The 10,874-nt window shown below is 44.7% G+C and overlaps 1 long non-coding RNA gene across 2 annotated transcripts in view; it reads left to right on the forward strand.

The window, feature by feature from the left end:
* Positions 1–10,635, forward strand: part of LOC108445896 — a 34,999-nt gene extending 24,364 nt beyond the window's left edge. For both annotated transcript variants that reach the window (XR_001860918.1, XR_001860917.1), the window contains exons 4-5: positions 3,313–3,544; positions 9,830–10,635. This is a non-coding gene — a long non-coding RNA (uncharacterized LOC108445896). The remainder of the gene's footprint in view (positions 1–3,312; positions 3,545–9,829) is intronic.
* The last annotated feature ends 239 nt before the right edge of the window (positions 10,636–10,874 follow it).

The following is a 10,874-nucleotide window of genomic DNA, read 5'->3' on the forward strand; positions in this document are numbered from 1 at the left end:
CGGGCGGGGGTGGGCTCGTCCCCGGGGAAAGCCGCGGCCGGGGCTGGCCCGGGAGCGCCGGGTAGGAGCCGGGCTCTGCGCGCCGCTTCTGCCTGGGAATTACCAAATGGCTCAGGACACGAATGTACTGCCAGGAGAGGAGTGGAATTGAGAACACACGAGTTGCTATCAGCTTCATAAATGAGTCACCAAAAGAGAGAAAAAAAGAAAACCTCATTAAACCAGGCACTTCTTACACTGTCAACTTGTCACAAGTGTGAGACCTGAGCAAATGCTTTCAGCATCTGAAGAGATGATCCCTCTGCAGTGCACTCGGTTTCATCCCGATGATGTTTAAAGACATCATTTCATGTCTTTAAACATTTTCTAATGCCAAACAAATGCCGTTTGCGTTTATGTGCTCAGACTAACAGTGACATCCAGTGGCTAAGCGACCCAACCACGGGAACAATCGCTGCAAATTGAGCTTAGGTCACATGGACTTTATGGTCAATATGTAATATGCCGTCCTCAAGACTTGTGTGACAGCCAAGCCCATTCTGCCTTCCCACTAGTTCTCTTGGGAAGACGGGGGTGAAGCTGCAGTGTCTACAAGAGGGATTGTTGTAAGTTCTCCTGTGGTGGTGGTGGCTTTAGGCATAGATTGAATCCTGGTTTAAAAACCTCCTTTTATCTCTATAAACAAGTCTCACTGGGTCTGTAAGAACTTGGGCATGACCAAAGCTGTTCTGAGAACTGCCTGGGCACTGGGGAACAAGCAGGGCTGCAGCAGCAGTGCTGGTCTAAGATGTGGAAGATTGTTTCATGTGCTCCTGAGTCCTCCAAAACCTTTAGAAGAAAAAAAATTAGAAAAGGTGACTAGAACTGGTAGTGCAGCGTCATAAAGAGGGCTGGGGTTTCTCTGTGCCCTTAAGGCATCTGATCAGAGTATTTGAATGCAGATCAGAATTGCTGAGATGTTATTTGTTACTGGCCTTGGTCCCAAAGGCAGCCCCTGGAGCCACTATTGCACAGTCAGACCACTGTGGCCATGGGAATGTCACAGGTGGAGGATGATCCACTGCTCTTTGGGATGGCTGCTGCACGCCTCCTGATGGCAAACTGCAGCCGTCTTCCTCCCTTACTGCTTAGCTTCCAGAGAGACATTTGTGTTTTGTTTGTGGTCTGACAGCTAACAGAGATCTTAATGACATATAATTCATAGAGCTTTAGGATGGTAATTACAACAGCAATGCCACATTCCAGGAACAAACTCGGGTATTTCAGAGAAAACTCACACAAAACCAGGAACAGCTCCCAGAAGTCTTCTGACATTAAGCGTACAAATAGCTTGATAGAATAAATGGTTGCTTCCAGCATGAACAGAACTAATTTTAGACAGGAGTCCCTAATGTGCCTGTCAGTGCTTCCAAATGAATGATTAAAGATAAAAATAGATTTATCATGTTTTCATTTGCATGGGGCCTCAGATCTGTGAGCAATATGGAATCACCTGCTGCAAACACCCATGTGAACCTGCTCTAATGTACTCTGGAAATGATTCCACAGTGTCCATTGGGCACAGCTAAATTCATTGTCACAAATGGAGAGGTTCCTGTCCTGGTTGCAGTAGCAAGAAGCACCTGGTAAATTTGTTTTGACTTTGCTGTTTCCTGGTTAACATAGAAGTGCCAGTGCTATGAGGCCTGTTCTGTACTATACTTCATTTTCTTCTAGAAGCCTGCCAGTGAACTGCACACGCAATGAGAAATGTGCTGTGTAAGGCTGACCTGAATGTCTTTTTTGTTGGTTTTCCCCTCAAAGCTTTGGTTTTATTTATTTGTTTTTATTTACTGTATAATAGAATTTGCATAACAGTATCCATTTAGCAAACATTTTTCTTTTAAAATAACTCCACTTGCCTCTGTCTTGTGGCCAAATTTCTAACAAATATACCAGAAATACATGTTAAAATATTCATAGTACCAGTAATTCAGAAATATTGCCACAATATCACTGGAAGCCTTTACACATACACTTGTAAATACTATCCATGTCACAGGGGTGCAGTGCAGTGGTGGCAGCTCTTTCCAGAGCATCCACAAGCGTTGGCAAAGCATCCTTCCCAAAATACCTGATGAGAAGATACCTCCATCACGCCTGCTCAAAGGCCAAAGGATTTTGCCCTTTTTATAGGCACATCATCTATCAAAAGAATTAACAGATCTTGTATTTAAGTGCTTAATTAGCAACTAAAGAGTAAAGCCAGGAGAAATTAGTTTGTTATTTGTCATGGATACAGAGTATATTTGCCTTTACTATGTAGAATAGAATAACACATTTATAGTAAGACTTTATTCTTTCAAGGTTCACAGGTCAAGATTAATCAGTTGTGACCTTGGCACACAGCTCTTCTCTTCATGAAGTAAAAGCTGAGCAAGGGAATCTGAAACAAGGATCCATACGTTTATATAGAGCTGAGTCTGATTGAATGGTTGAAATGTAATTGAACCGCAAAAATAACATTCCTTTGCAGAGGGAGAATTAAAGACCTTTGGAAAAAGAGAGGTGAAATACGAGTAATTTTTCAGTGAAGTGACATTATGAATTAATCTCTAACATGGCTGAGGTTGATGGTTATAGTTCCTTCCCTACTATAATCCTTTCTCCAGAGCAGTTCTTCCTGCTTAAAATATTCAGAGAGAAAGATACAAACATCAACATTTTAAATGCCAGGTGCTTTAGTGACAGAGTGTTTGCTGCCAAACAAAATTCATGTTTGTTTCTGCTTGGCATCTTTACCTACAGGATCTTTCAATTTTTTATCTACTTCATCCATTCTGTAGTAGGAAACCAGAATATAACATGTTTACATAGAAAATGCACGACTGTCACCATCAAGAGGAATTATTTTGAGCCAGAATTTTCCTCCTATTTCCTTCTGGTTTTATGAGCTTCCCTGCCAAGATAATCAATATGTAAACCTCTGTATGTTTGTAGCTGGTCTCATCTTTGTTTATTAAAAGTTGTACTTCATAGCTTCCGGGTCTCATAATTTCATCAGAGCTTCCATGATATTCACCTTTTCCTTCACTCCTGCAGGCACGAGTTTTGTTACTTTAAATATTCTATTCATTTTTGCTGTTGTTGACAGAAACTTGCAAATCTGACCCTGCGGGTTTGAAGATTATTAGGGACATTGCGAAGCACAGAAGCTTAAAATGAGGCACTACTTTAAAGCTTGGCTCAAGAGAGTCCTCATCCTGGTTCATGGGTTTGGAATTGCAGAACTCTATCTAAGCTGCTGTTCATCCTCTGTAATATTTTGAATAGATGTTCCAGCCAGAGGAAGGATCCAGCCTGTTGGTGTTGTGACTCTGGGGCAGCCCAGGCACAGCACCTGCACCCCAGCCACCAACCTGGGGCAGCCAGGGCGTGGGGCGGCACCGGCATGGCCAGGGACAGGCACCGGCAAGAGAAGTCGGACACGAGGTCCCATCTGCTTCAGCTGCCACTTCTTGTGCCCAGCACAGGACTCCACAGCACGGGCTCTGTCCTTGCACTGGTAAGTATAGTTTGAGCCTGAATTAGGACTTCTACTGCCTTTTCATAAATCCACTGGAATCATTTATGTTTGTATTAAGGTTTATAATCTTGTTTTTGCAAAAGGAGCACTGACCTTTGGCCAATGTCATTTGCCAGACTTCCTCCAAGCAATGCCATCAGGAATTACAGGGATAATGAGGTGGAACAATTTATTAATCTGTCATCCCTGAGCAAATGGGATACATTTGTTTTGGAGCCTTAATGTAGTAGTCATGGGTTAACCACCTTGTAAAATCCCTTAGGCATTTCTTTCCAGGTAGGAATAAACTGGGATCTCACTGACGTACCATATATTACAGAAAATAATGAGTGAAATCTATAATTAGCATCAAAACTTCTTGGATTTTCACTGGGTCAAGAATTCACTGATGGTGCCAGTGCTGCAATTCATTGCACCCAGAGATCTCTAGAGTGGCTTTAGCAGAAGTCCTGCCAGCATCACAAGCTGCAAGATTGATCAAATCCTGTAGGCAAGGGCTGGAATATCAGAGCTAGAATCCTTATATGCATTTAAACATCTGATTCAAATAAATGCACTTTATGGGAAGAGTTCTACCTATCATATTTAGGGCAAAGAGAAGGTCTAAGTTAGGACATGCTGCCACCACTGCTGTACTACGATTAAATATGGCTTTTGATTAGTAAACAGATGGATTTTGATCTGCATCATGAGCCTGAATGAATTTGTTGCCAGTTCTTGAAGCGATTTGTGTTCTTGGAATCAAACTACCAAACAGTAACAGATGTGAGTACATTGAGCTGTCAAGAGCTTAATGAAGTAAAACTGAGATCACTACCCAGTTTCAGAGAAGGGTTAAGGGGATCCCTTTTTGAAAGCTAATTATTTAGGACAGCACACCTGTCATTAGGCAGCAGAAGATACCAAAAATTAACCATTATCTCGCATGAATTCTCGTTCTGCCACATGTAGTTGAAATGATAGACAGAGTTGTAGCCCAAAATTAATTGAGCTTTCAAATTGGGAGAAAGCAGGAGAAAAAAATTATCTAGGGTTATTAGAACCAGTTGAAATCACTACCGCAGCACATCTTCCAGTAGTATAAAACATTTTCTTTCAATTCTTAATAGCGTAAAGACAATTTGGTACACAGAACATGGACAGTTAAATGCAGCAGGCATGCAGCAGACAAGACATCTGCTTTCAGCATGGTGTGGGAATAGAGAGCAGAGCCCGGCTATGCAGGGAGGCGATGCAGGAAAGCCCAGGTGTGGGATGCTCAGGGCTCTGACCACGGGCAGGAGTCTGTGTGGGGAATCTGGAGGAGTGCCAGCTCCACGCCTGGCTGCTCAGAGGCTGCGGGCAGCCTGTGGGCTCGGACCTGGCAGAGGCTGCGCGAGTGTTTGGAGAGGGCCCAGCATGGTTCAGCCCAGGGCTGCGCAGGGTGATGCCGTGACACCGCGAGCAGGGGTGGCTTCTGTGCACAGCCCTTTGTTACATCAGCTAAGTGCAGCAGGAGCTGATGTAACACACAGGGAAAATCAGCTGTCAACAAGGGACACTGGTATCTGCAGTGCTTATCTGACCCTTCAAGTGTGAACAATTTAGGTTAATCACCAATCTTCATTAGTTTTGTTGCTGTTGTAACTGTGGTGAGTAATGCGCATCTGCAGGATTAAAATCGCCAAGTACTTTCCAAGGAGCAGTGTTTCCATCCTTGTGGAGGCTGGTGACCGTGGCAGTGTGCGTCTGGGGATGGGAGGGCTCTGGTGGTGGTGGTGGGCTCGGGGGGTGATTCGGTTGCTGTATGCGAGTAGTTTCACTCATGCTATTAAAATCACTCACCTGGTGCTGGCAAGCAGAGGGGCTCAAAAACCAAGGCATGGAAAGGAGAGGAGACACGATGGCTGGCAGTGGAAGTGCAGAAAGGAGGGAGAAATCTTTGTTGCTCTCCATTTTTGTGGTACAGAAGATGTGCAGTGCTGACCCAGGGGCTCCTCTGCAGAAAAGCAGATTTATAATTCTTAGAAGATTGCTGCATTTTTACAGGAGATTTGGGTGAATATATAACTGCCTCCATAGGAGCGTTTCATCATTTAGCATCCTACTGATGCCTGCTTTTCCTCTCCACAGGAATCCTGCCCTGGAATGATTGTAAATTACCAGGCAGAAATCTTTGATCACTCACCAATTAACTCCCTTCCTTTCAACATGTAAAGCTCTCTACAAGGGAGCTCCGGTAACTTCAGTGTGGAGAGAAACATTTAAATTCAACATACTGGGAAGTTGGTTAACTGCTACTTATTCCTGAACAGAAAATTTCCTCTGTGGTTCTTTTAGACTGTTCCATTCAATGTAGGCACAAATCCAGTGCGTGAATACTGGTACTTTCTACATCTGCTCTTACGAAAACTGAAATCTTCTAGTCAAACATAAATCTTTGAACTTCATAGGTTATTTTAGTTAGAAGTAATACATTGTAAGCAGAGAGATCAAGATGGAGAGAGGATGCTCACTTCTTACCTTAAACTTCTTTTTTCTTGTCCACAGTGGGAAGCAGTGAAATAATCACGGTCTGCCTCAGCTTAGAGAGCGGGCAGTGCCCCTGCCTCGAGGTCGCAGTCCCAGCCATGCTCAGCTGGAGCCAATGCTCTCAGGGATCATGTTCCTCCTGCAGTTTTAGATCCGCAAAGAGAAGGATTTGCTTTCCTTCTGGATGAAGGATTTTTCAGTTGTAATTCTGCATGATTTCCATTTTTTTAAAGATTTTTTGATACTTTCCAAAGGGCAAACTCCACTTTAGAGGCTGAATATCAGCATGGCTTCAACACACAAGGGACTGAAGGCAGTTGTGAGATGCCCCTTGATGTGAGCAGGAGCAGCAGCTCACCAAGTGATCCTGTTTGCAGAGTTAGGTTTGGTGTTTGCAAACTCTTGACCTTCTAGAAATTATTGTTGAGTTTTCACACAGTCTCAAGTTCTCATTTTCTAGTAAGTTTAGGACTTCTATTTTTTTAACTCTACACTATCTTACTCATTCCTTTCCAGCGGGAAGTGCCCCACATACTGAATCTAGCAGTGGCAGCCACAGAATTAGACTCTCACTTCCCCTGTGAAAACATCGCAAGGTTTCTCTTGGATTTTGTTCTACTTTTGTTAAACCCATGAAATGATTTTTAGCTGTAAAATAAGTTTTACTGACTCTTGCTCTCCCAAAGCAGATACCTAAAATAAACCCAGTGATTATTAGCTAGCTATGTTACAGTAATCATTAAAAAACAGGGGGGACATTAGTGTCATCACTGAAACAGGCAGATCTTGTCATGGAGAACAAGCTTTCAAGGTGGAGAAAACCAAACAGCCTCAAACAGGAGGTGTCAGGGTAAACAGAGGAGGGTGTGGAATCCCTTTCCCAAGGCCACAGCAGATCCAGGAATAAAGCTGGGTGTCACTCTGGAAGCAGGTTCCTCATGCCCTCTGAAGCTCTGCAGAAGCCCTGCCAGCTCTGAGGGCTGCCTGGGTATGAGGGGCTGCTGGGGCATGGGGAGCTGCTGGAGCCCAGCAGCTGGGGAGAAGTGCGGCTGAACCTCCCTCTTTTGCCATTTTTAAAGAATAAAACAGTCCCGTTAGTTCTTTATTTTTTTTCACTCAATATTTTACAGTGAAAAGAAACCATTTCCTGCTAGGATGTCTTAAAGTAAATGTATTGTAGGAGTTTGGGTGTTATGGCTATGTCTTCATTCACAATCTGTAGATAATTGCATTAAACTCTCTTTACCTGGAGAGATTTGAAATTATATTAAACCCAACAGTCACATCACTGCCCAAACAACATAGATCACTTACAAACTGAGATGCTCCCTTCTGCCCCCAAACCAAAAGCCCTTTCAGAAGAGAGGTGTTACCACCCACCACCTGTCTCTCCAGCTGTCAGGATCTTGAGCCCGTTCATTAACCACAGGCAGCTCTTTTAAACTGTGCACCTGATCATCGTACATTTTCTGGAGGCTATTGAGCTGAACTGACAAATATCCTCTCCATGCTGGTGGCGGGGTTATGGGCTCTACTCTGGAGGAAAAGGCTTTCTCCATCATTTTGGTCACATTCCTTTAACTCCCCCTGATGGAACCAGCACTTGGCACAGGGCATGGGGTTGGCAGGGGCCCAGCTGTCTGTTGTCTCATGGCTGTGTTTTCCTAGGCTCCAAGAACCTGGTGGGAGATTCTATCCAGTGGGCAAAGCTGGGTACTGAGTTTACGCTAGCCTGTGCCCAAATGCAGTTTCAAAAGTCTATTGTGTTTAGGGTTTTTTTTCCTTAGAAGTGAGTCACAAAAAATTGCAGTAAAAATAGGGTGAAAGTGGACTTTCTTCATTTTTCTAGATTGGTTTTATTTATCGTCCAGTTACAGCATAACAGCCCACTGAATATCCAGGAGGCCACTGGGCAATCTACAAAAAACGCAATCCACAAGCAAAGAAGCAAGGGAAGAAGGAAAGCAACATGCCCTGTTGTACAATTAAAAGCGAACCCCAAGAATAGCATGTGATTGGGGAACACAATAAACCAAAGGCTGTTTCAGTAGAGATTGCACGTGTCACGTAACCACTGCTCTTCAGGCACCCCAGAGGGCTTTGCACACATGGATGACCTGCGTGCCCTTGCACCCTGCTGAGGGCTCACCCTTTTACAGATGAGAAATGGGAGTTTATTTAAATCAAAGGTAGCTGGAATAATCCAGCGCAAACATTCCATTTCAAAGCCATCACTTCCCCTCTTCCTCCAGCCCTCTCTGCCAGGCTCACAGCAGAAGGCCGGGGAAGATGCTGCTTGGGGTGGGCTTGGGCTGCTGTGCCAGGGCTCTTCCCATTGCTGCTGTGGTCAGTGGGCTCGTCATTTGGGTCCCCCAACAAGAGCCTGGTGCTGGCTCAGTGGCTGTGGTGTCCCTGTCCCTGCGTGTGCCCACGTGGCCGTGTGTGCATTCCCGAGGTGGTGGGGACAGGGCCTGTCGCAGCTGGGGGCAAAATAACTGCAAGCTGCTGATGGAGGCCTGGGATGCAGCAGGCAGGAGCAGCCAGAGCAGGAGCCAGCTAAGCAGAAATATTGGCCTACATTTTTTTCTCCGCCTGGTGGAAGGCATGTGAGTTTCTATGGCAACTTGTGTTTTCTGTTCGTCAGGCCTACTGACTCACTTCTGGGGGAGCCGTGGAGAAAAAAGATTGTTTTCTTTCTGTGCCAAGTCAAGTGGCTCCTTTCCTGCAGCCCAGAGCTCTTGTCTGAAGGCTTCTGGTCAGGGTTTGTGACTGGTGTGACTTCGCAGCATCAATTTAGGGCCACAAGAAAAGACAGTCAAATGTGACAGCATCCTCATCCCCTTGAGAATACATTGGCAATGAGTTAAGTTTATCTTCATTACAAAAGGACGACAGCCCAGCTGGAACCCTGGGAGAGCCAGGCTGCTGCTGGTGGCAGCACAGAGCTGTGCAGGAGGGCAACGTGGTGGCTCCCATCATGTGCCTATGCCACGGGGTAGCCCAGAGGACACACCCTCGGTGAGCTTGTGAGTGCTGATGGGATAAAATTACCAGAGAGGCCCAAAGGAGATGTTGCTGAGGTTAGTTCTTGTAGGGAGAGTCAGAGCTGGCGAGGGCACAGCTCAGTGGGAGGAGTGGACACGTGCAGAGCATGGAGCCAGGCAGAGCAGAACGTGTTGGTTCCCGAGCACCTCGTCACCTCAGCTTTTCTAATTGAGAAACTTTCCTGGATAACCAAGCTTGATTTTCCAGCAGAGCCCAGGATGCTGAGCAACCATTTTTCCTTGAAATGGAGTGGAGCTTTGCATCCACTTCTCTCAGGCTCCACAGAAATTTCCAGCTATTATACCCTAGAGAACACTGGGAACACTCGCACGACCAGCAATTCTTCTGATGCTTTTTCTTTTGCCTAATCACAAACATATGGTACACTTTAGGGGAGATTATCCTTACATTGTTAGCTTTAAAATGCAGCTTTCTTCCAGCTTTCCAAGGTCACAGCAGCTATCCGGTTAAATGCTAGAGCAGAAATAAAATGTTAACGCAGCATGACCTTGGTCAATCAGTTAATCTTTCTCTACTCTATTTACTACAGCAAAATAAAAATCCATCCCCACACACTGCAGAGTGCTTTGAGATCCTGGGGTGAAAGGTGCATCATAAGCTAGAGTATTAATTATTGAAGGCGTGATAGTGTGCGTGATGCTGGAGGGAGTGTAAATGAATTTACTGTTGGTGTCTGTTTGTGCACAGCTGTGATGACCATCAGTCGCGGTGGTGCAGCCCCTGGTGAGCCCCCGGGCCTCTCAACGACTCCGAGGTGTGTGAGGAGCAACAGTACGGCTACCAGGGAGTAAGAACCGTGTAAAAGATTTTGTCACCATTTGATGTAGAGGTCCTCATTAATTACCCTGGGAGGGGAGGTCAGGATGCAGCCAGCTCTCTGCTGTCACCTGCAGAATGGCACGTGGGTGCCTGTTCGTAATGTGGAGGGGCAGAGGCTCCTGCCTCTTGTTCCCTGTTGCTACTGCAACCTCGAGGTTCTGTGGGAAAACCTATTCTAAAATTGCTCATAAATGGGTTTTCTAGCTGTTACATTAAGCTGGATTAGGCAGCACACAGCATTGATTTTTAGATGTGAGAGTGTTGAATAATTTATGTGCATGTTGCCTCCTAAACCAGAGCCTGGCTTTGTGACAGCTCTGGCCCCTCCCAGAGCAGACACAGACGACTGTGGTAGGATACAGCCAAACTTCCAACTCTCTTACTTTTTAGTATCTGCTTTAAAAAGCATTTCTAACATCATTTTGTTGCTGAGGTTTTATTTTAAAGTGTCCAGGAGTGTTATCCCACTGCAAGCACAAAGCATGATTTTTAGAGTTGCTGTTCCTTAAAACCTGCTTTTGCTATCATTCAATTTTAATATGGCCATGTATTATGATATCCAATTGTTTGATACAAGCATGAGCACATAGAAACAGCAAAAGGAAAATTGTCTTTTTACGAACCATGCAGCTGTTTATCATAAATCTGAATAAAACCCCTTTTCAGACCTTTTATCAAGTTGGTTTGTGCCATTCAAGCGCTCCTATTTTTCACATGCTTTTGTAGAATACATTTAAAAATAAAAGAGGATGTTGGCGCAGAACTTATTTAGCTGGTGTTTGCACTGTCCTTGTCCAGAGCCTGTCTCTGAAGAGCTTAATACACTCCTGTGTGGATTTAAGTCATGTTCAGACATTGATGATAGGTTTGTAATTTTTCAAACAACTTCATTTTATTTTTAATATTCTGCATC

This window comes from Corvus brachyrhynchos, unplaced genomic scaffold (genome assembly GCF_000691975.1).
Source record: "Corvus brachyrhynchos isolate BGI_N302 unplaced genomic scaffold, ASM69197v1 scaffold283, whole genome shotgun sequence".
Lineage (NCBI taxonomy): Eukaryota > Metazoa > Chordata > Aves > Passeriformes > Corvidae > Corvus > Corvus brachyrhynchos.